A 7,500-nucleotide genomic window follows, 5' to 3' on the forward strand; every position below is an offset into this window, starting at 1 on the left:
ATCAAGGCCGACATCTGCAGGTCCCTCAACCATTCGCTTGGCCTGACACGCATGAAGAATTTGAAGACTTTAAAGAGTATTGAGAAGGGTCCTCTAGATATTATTAAATGTGAATTTCATCTTGACAAGTTAGGCGATCTTTTAAGTGAGTTAAATTTGCTTGATGAGAAGATAAATACTCATATGCTTCAATTTAGACTTTGGAGTTCGGTTCAGTATCACCAACAGACGGAAGTTGATGAAAAGTACTCTGACGGTATAAGGTTAGGGATTAAACGGTTGTCTTGGGAATTAACTCGCTTGTCAAAGTCTGCTGTAGCAGCAGCAACCCCAACTCCTTCCATACCGCAAGAAGTACATCATTCTTATCATAATATAACTTTGTCTAGGATAGAACTACCTATTTTGATGGGACCCCACAGCTTATCATAAATTTGTTAATTCATTCGAAAGTCTTCTTTCCAAATACGACCTTTCCTCGTTTGAGAAATTTTTTTATCTCTCAAAACAGTTAACGGGGCCCGCAAAGAAACTGGTAGATTCCCTTGCCTTGAAAGATTTGAATTATGAATCTGCTAAGAAACTACTCAATGAAGCTTGTAGTGATAAGCTTAGTCGACAATACTCTGTAATTAAAGGTTTGTACAATTTGAATCTTGATCCTAATGCTAGGGATGGCTATAAGTGGATAAGCGAAGCTCGTGTCTTAGAGGAACAGGTTCGATCCTTAGATATAAAGGGAGATTTGTTTTTTCAATATTTTCTTTGGGGAAGTCTGTGTGATGGATTTAAATGTCATATTGTCTCTATTACAAACAAGTCGAAACCATCTTTGAAAGAAATTTTGGATAACCTATTTGAATCAAATAATAGATTTATGGACCTTCAGTCCAACCTGTCTGAGAAAACGAAAGGGAATTTAGTTAAACAAGATTCTACAAAGTCTAAATTTAAGGTGACCTGCCCACTGTGTTCCCATGATAATTTAATCCAAATGACCATAAATTGAGTAAGTGTATGAAATACCCCAGTCCTGGTAGTAAATGCGAGAAACTTAAATCGGTTGGGGGCTGCTATAAATGTGGTTTAACTTCACATAATGCTAAAGCTTGTCATTTCAAATTTAATCGGCCGTGTATGAAATGTCATTTATTTCACATGTCCTATTTATGCCTTGGTTTAGCTAAAAAGAGTGCTAATAAGGTTTAAGACGAAATGGGCACTAAGGCAAATAAAGCTAATGTTCCTAAACGTACTGATACCAAAGTAGTTAAAACTACTACTAACGGAATGCTAACGATGTCTACAGGCTTAGAGGAATCTAATGATGTAATTCTCTCTACTGGGACCGTATATGTAGAGAATTCGGGTCGTAAAATTCCATGGAGAGTGTTTAAGGATCTTGGTTCCCAGACAACCTTAGTAAAAGGGTCTCCGGAAGACATTCCCAACTGCTCAATTGTGGATAAAGTGAATCTTACGATTCAAGGAATTAATTCGGTCAAGAATCACGATACTTACATTACAGAGTTTCCTGTTCATGTTCCTGGCTAGGGAAAGCCGTTATTAAGGGCACTTTGTGTAGACGAAATTAAGTCAAAATTTCTGGCAGCTGGGTTGAAGAAATTAGTAGACGCCCTGGTTGAGAAGGGTCATACCCTGGCAGATAAGCATATAGATTCTAATATTATAGACAATTTTACAATTTTGCTTGATAGCGATCAAAGACATATTTTCCCACTTGCACAGAAAGACTTTGGTTACAATGTTAAATGTCCCTCTACTTTTTATGAAACTTCGTCGGGCTTGATGCTTTCTGGAAGTGCCTCTTTGTTTTTAGAAAACCTTAATTTGCTATGTATTCCATTTGATGGTAACTCTGACGATACGTCTCTATAACTAACCGTTAATAGTAACATAAGTACTTTGTTAGAAGAGAAGAACTTTTTGATGACCAAAAAATTCATAATGCGACTGACGAAATCCTCGAATCAATATTCACTTCACTTATGAATACTCAAGACGACCTTGAAGAATCTGTTTTGACAAGTGAAAATAGTAAATCAATTGATAACATTCTTAGTGATATTTGGAGAGATCCTAAGACAGGTAGGTTAGTTGTGCCCACTTAATGGAAGAAGGAAATACAACATTTAATGTCGCCCAACTATAATCTTGCAGTGTCCGTTCTCAATTCTCAAAAAAGAAAGCTTTCCCCTGAGAGGTTAAAGGAATACGATGCAGTTATACAGAACCAATTTGAAGATGGAGTAATTGCCCGTATTGCAGATCTTCACTCATTTCTTAGAGAGAATCCAGATATATCATTTTTAGCTCACAATGCCGTGTTCCGAAATAACTCTAACACGACGAAGTGTAGGGTTGTCTTTCTATCGAATTTAAGTGAGAGAAAAAATGAGAGATATCTTTCCCATAATCAATGTTCCATGGAAGGAGCTAATTTGAATAATAAAATGCAGATTTCGACACTACTATTAAGGTTTGACAAGTATTTGCTGACTTATGGTTTGAAAAAAGCCTTTTTACAGCTTTTTCTCAGAGAAGAGGACACGAGAAAGTTACTTTTTTATGGTTTAAGGGTATTTCTAAGAACGATTTCTCAATTGTTGGCTATCGTTTCCTACGAGTGCCTTTTGGAATGAGATATTCTCCATTTTTGTTAATGATAGCTCTCTGATACATACTGAACCATAATGTAACTGATGATGATGATGAAGAGACTTTGAGTATAAAAAGGTGTTTGTATAACCTTTCATACATGGATAACGTAGCCATAACTTCAAATGCGGATAATGTTTTGTTCAAGGCATTAAACGTTTCTGTATCGACGTTCCGAGAATTTGGATTCGAATTACAATAGTTTTGTACGAATTCTGTACCCTTAAGAGAACAATTAAATAAGTTTGAAGACTGCAGTGAATCAGAATCAAAGCTTTTTGGCTTAATTTGGAATACAGAAAATGATACGATTAAAACTCGTAAACTTAAATTAAACCCAAATGCTAATACAAAAAGTTTAATTTTAAGTACTATTCATTCCAATTATGATCCTTTTGGGTTTTCAATACCAGTTTTAAACCGAAGCAAATTGTTTATGCATTCCTTGCAGAGTGACAAGGATATTGGATGGGATACGCCGTTAAGCAGCGAGCTGATGAAAGAATGTTCGAAGATTGCCAGACAGGTTAACAAGAGCTCAGAAATTGTATTACATCGTTCTGTTGGTAATCGTTGTGACGTGTACAATTTGTTGGTCTATATGGACACAAGTAAAGAATTGTTAGGCTAAGCTTTATATTTGGTGGCTGTCAATTCAGCAGACACCAAGCTGATTTTGGCAAAGAATTATGTGCTTTGTAAGAAATTAAGAACAAAGTCTATTCCTGTACTGGAATTGATATCTGTATATTTGGCTGAACAGCTAATAAATGCTGTTGTTCCTATTCGAATTCGTAATATTTATTGCTTTACAGATTCTATGTTTGTTCTGAGTTGGATTAAGTCGAAGGAGTTTGAGTTTGGCAAAACAGATAGGAAGCAAGTTATAGTTAACAATAGGCTAAATGATATTTCAACTCTTTGTTCTAAGGGAACAGTGATTTTCGACCATATAGGTGGTGATGAGAACCCTAGTGACTGTCTTACTCGGTGTGTTTCAGAGAAAATGCTTCATAGCACGCTCTTTTTACAGGTCCAGAATTTCTAGATTCTCCATCAGAGTGCAGAGTGATTGTTCCTCATCCCTGTGCAAAGCCGCCTTTCGTGAGTTGCTTTGTTAGGACAAATTTGATTTTAAATTCTGTACCACTTATACCGTTAAACAAGTTTTCGTCCTTTAGTAAGGCGGTCAAGGTTTTGAGTATTGTCTTCCTCTTTGCTACTAAGTTGAAACAAAGGTTAAGACTGACTAAGAATATACCAGAGAATACCTCTGACGAAATAATTGCGCTTATGATTAGCTAACAACCTATTTGCCGCGGCTATGAATATATTTTAATTGAATTTGGGATTTCTATTTCTATAGCTATATTCTAACGCTTTGCTTTTAAAATATTGAGATCAGCTCCATATGTTTTTGTAATACATACTATCTGTATTATACATATGATTACCATAACTTCTACCCTAAGAATCAGAAGAAAAATAGTATTGTTTTCATTGTGAATTTATTATGTATTAAATATAAAAGAAAATACCATGCGTGTTTCTACTTCTACTTCTTATTGAAAAAGGGTAGAACACGTCTCTTATTCTATTCCTGCGAATGATTTCTTACAATTGGAAAAAGGTGATAGATTGTTACTAATGTAGAAATATATGTGGCAGGTATAATTTATATTCAGCTCCAATTAAATAGTCTATTTTTTCTTTCTTTGTTTTTTTTAAGCAAAATTGTGAATTGAAATGAAAACTATTTCGAAAGATCGTGGAGAGAGAGAGAGAGAGAGAGAGAGAGAGAGAGAGAGAGAGAGAGAGAGAGAGCAGGTGAAATGGGCCATCTACAGGACGGGAAAGCTGAGGATTTCTCCATATAAATCATACAATATGGAGTACACCTATAACAAGAGGAGCTAATGTTCACTTGTATAGGTTATTAAAGTGTTGAATTAAGCTATTAATATACATGACACTTATTTGTTAATATTGAATATTATTAGTACGAATATTGATTGTGATTTCTTAAGGAATTTGGTGCTGGGCATAAAGTTGAAGAGGATAATTTGGGAGAGGGAAATATAAGCATCAAAGATTAAAATGTCTTCGGGATTAATGAGCATATAAATAAAGATTTGTTCTATACATAAGCTTGCTTATAAGGATGGGTTTCTTCTGTAACGATATCAAACTCAGTTTTTTGCATATCTCTTGATAACAAGAACCTCCTAAGAATATAGATCTGTTGACCATGAAAGGTAAAACTTTTCAACCTGCCCAGTTGCTGTTAACTCCAAGACCAGGGACACTCAACAACAAGTTTATGAGACTTTAAGCTCATCGTTTCCTGGAGAGAGCATTGCTACGATGCCCTTATGTTGCGAAGGTTTCCTTAAGAATGACAACCTTTTATTGCCGTCTTTCTGTAACTTTACTTGGCACAAGCGATTGGAGCTGGAATTTATCTGATACAACCATGCATGTAGCAGTATTTCACTAGTTGAAACCAGGGATAAAGCGATTGTTTGAACCCAAAAAGATTTTTTCAGGAAATCTTGTTTTGAACCTTTGCGTATGAATGGAAAGTAAAAGATTTAGACCACCAGCAATGACCAATTAAATTCTATTCCTCCAAATTTCCAAATGACTCGTAGACAAGTTCTTCTGTACGCTTGCAATAGAGAAAAAATGGAATAATTTCGGAGGTTTATTCTACTAATTAGTATTTCTGAAACTCTCTCTCCCCCCCCCTCTCTCTCTCTCTCTCTCTCTCTCTCTCTCTCTCTCTCTCTCTCAAAAAAAAAAAAAAAATATTTTTAGTGCATTTATTTTCCCTGTTATACTCTTCCTATTTATTAATATATGTATGTAAATATATATACATGTATATACATACACACACACACATACACGTATATATATATATATATATATATATACATATATATATATATAGCGCGGGGGCATAAAAAAAATAGAATAGCGACAATGCATCCTTGCGTGTCGTAAGAGGCGACTAAAGGGGACGGGACAAGGGGGCTGAAAACCCCCTCTCCTGTAATTTAATCCTGTGAGACATAAAAGAAGTGGAGCTTGGGGGAGAGTTACTGCTCCCCGCACTCTAATTTTTGGGTGTTTGAATGTGTTGTCTGTAGTACGATAGAGTGAAATATGTGAGATTGGAAGTATGTTTAGGAATAAAAGGATGGATATATTGGCTTCGTGTGAGACAAAACAAAAAGGGAAAGGTGAAATGATGTTTGGTGAAATGTCTGGTAGAGTTTCTGGTATTGAAAGGGGAAGAGCAAGAGAAGGTGTGGCTTTATTGCTGAGTGAATGGATGACAGGTAAAGTAGTGGAATGGAGGGAGATATCATCTAGATTCATGTGGGTAAGGGTTAGGTTGGGTAGGGTATGTTAAGCTTTTGTCAGTGCGTATGGGCCATGTTATGAGAAAAGTGAAGAAGAGCGGAATGAGTTCTGAAATGAATTAACTAGGTCTGTAGAAGGACTGGGTAGAAGGAATTACGTAGTTGTCATGGGAGACTTAAATGCTAGAGTGGGCGCTGGAGAGGTAGAAGGTGTAATTGGGAATTTTGGCGCATCAGGTGAAAATGAGAGTGATGAGAGATTGGTAGATATGTGTGTTGAACAAGAGATGGTGATAAGTTCTAGCTTTTTCAATAAGAAAGATAAAAACAAGTATACATGGCTAAGAGTGGCAAATGGAAGAGTGGTATAAAGGGCATTAATGGATTATGTGTTGATATCTAAAAGAATGTTTGGAAGATTAAAAGACATACACATATTTAGGGGTATGGCTAACGGTATGTGTGATTATTTTTAGGTGGAAGGAAAATTAGTTGCAGCAAAAGAGTGCGGGAATAAAGTAGGTGGATATAAGAGGAAGCTAGTGAGGGTTGAAGAGCTGATAAAACCTGGGTTAAATGGAAATATCAAGAAAAATTGAAAATGGTATATGACGAAGTGAAAGTAAGAGAATCTGGTAATTTAGAGGAGTGGAAGTTAGTAAAAGAAAATTTTGTTGGGATGGCAAGTGATGTGAGTGGCAAGAAGTTTGTTGGAGGCGGCATGAGGAAGGGCAGTGAATGGTGGAATGAAGTGAAGGTAAAAGTAGAAGAGAAAAAGAGGGCTTTTGAAGATTGGCTGAAGAGCAATAGTGTAAAGAAGTATGAAAAATATAGAGAGAAAATGTGAATATAAAGAGTGGGGTATATAAAGAGCAAGGCAAAATAAAGAAAGATCAAAACAAGTATACATGGGTAAGAGCGGCAAATGGAAGAGTGGTAGAAAGGGCGTTAATGGATTATGTGTTGATATCTAAAAGAATGTTTGGAAGATTAAAAGACATGCACGTATTTAGGGGTATGGCTAACGGTATGTCTGATTATTTTTAGGTGGAAGGAAAATTAGTTGTAGCAAAAGAATACGGGAATACAGTAGTTGGATGTAAAAGGGAGCTAGGGAGGGTTGAAGAACTGATAAAACCGGAGGTAAAAAGTAAATATCAAAAAAAGTTGAAAATGGCATATGACGAAGTGAAAGTAAGAGAAACTAGTAATTTAGAGGAATGGTAGTTAGTAAAAGAAAATTTTGTTGGGATGGCAAGTGATGTGTATGGCAAGAAGTTTGTTGGAGGCAGCATGAGGAAGGGCAGTGAATGGTGGAATGAAGGAGTGAAGGTAAAAGTGAAAGAGAAAAAGAGGACTTTTGAAAAATGGCTGAAGACTAATAGTGTAGAGAAGTATGAAAGATATAGAGAGAAAAATGTGGAAGTAAAGTGCAAGGCAAGTGAGGCAAAGA

At 36.0% G+C, this 7,500-nt stretch overlaps 1 pseudogene; it reads left to right on the forward strand.

Annotated features, from left to right (window-relative positions):
* The first annotated feature begins 2,009 nt into the window (after positions 1 to 2,009).
* Positions 2,010 to 6,646, forward strand: LOC137635981 (uncharacterized; annotated as a pseudogene).
* Positions 6,647 to 7,500: the final 854 nt, after the last annotated feature.

The sequence above is a fragment of the Palaemon carinicauda genome, unplaced genomic scaffold (assembly GCF_036898095.1).
Source record: "Palaemon carinicauda isolate YSFRI2023 unplaced genomic scaffold, ASM3689809v2 scaffold2064, whole genome shotgun sequence".
In the NCBI taxonomy this organism is placed as follows: Eukaryota; Metazoa; Arthropoda; class Malacostraca; order Decapoda; family Palaemonidae; genus Palaemon; species Palaemon carinicauda.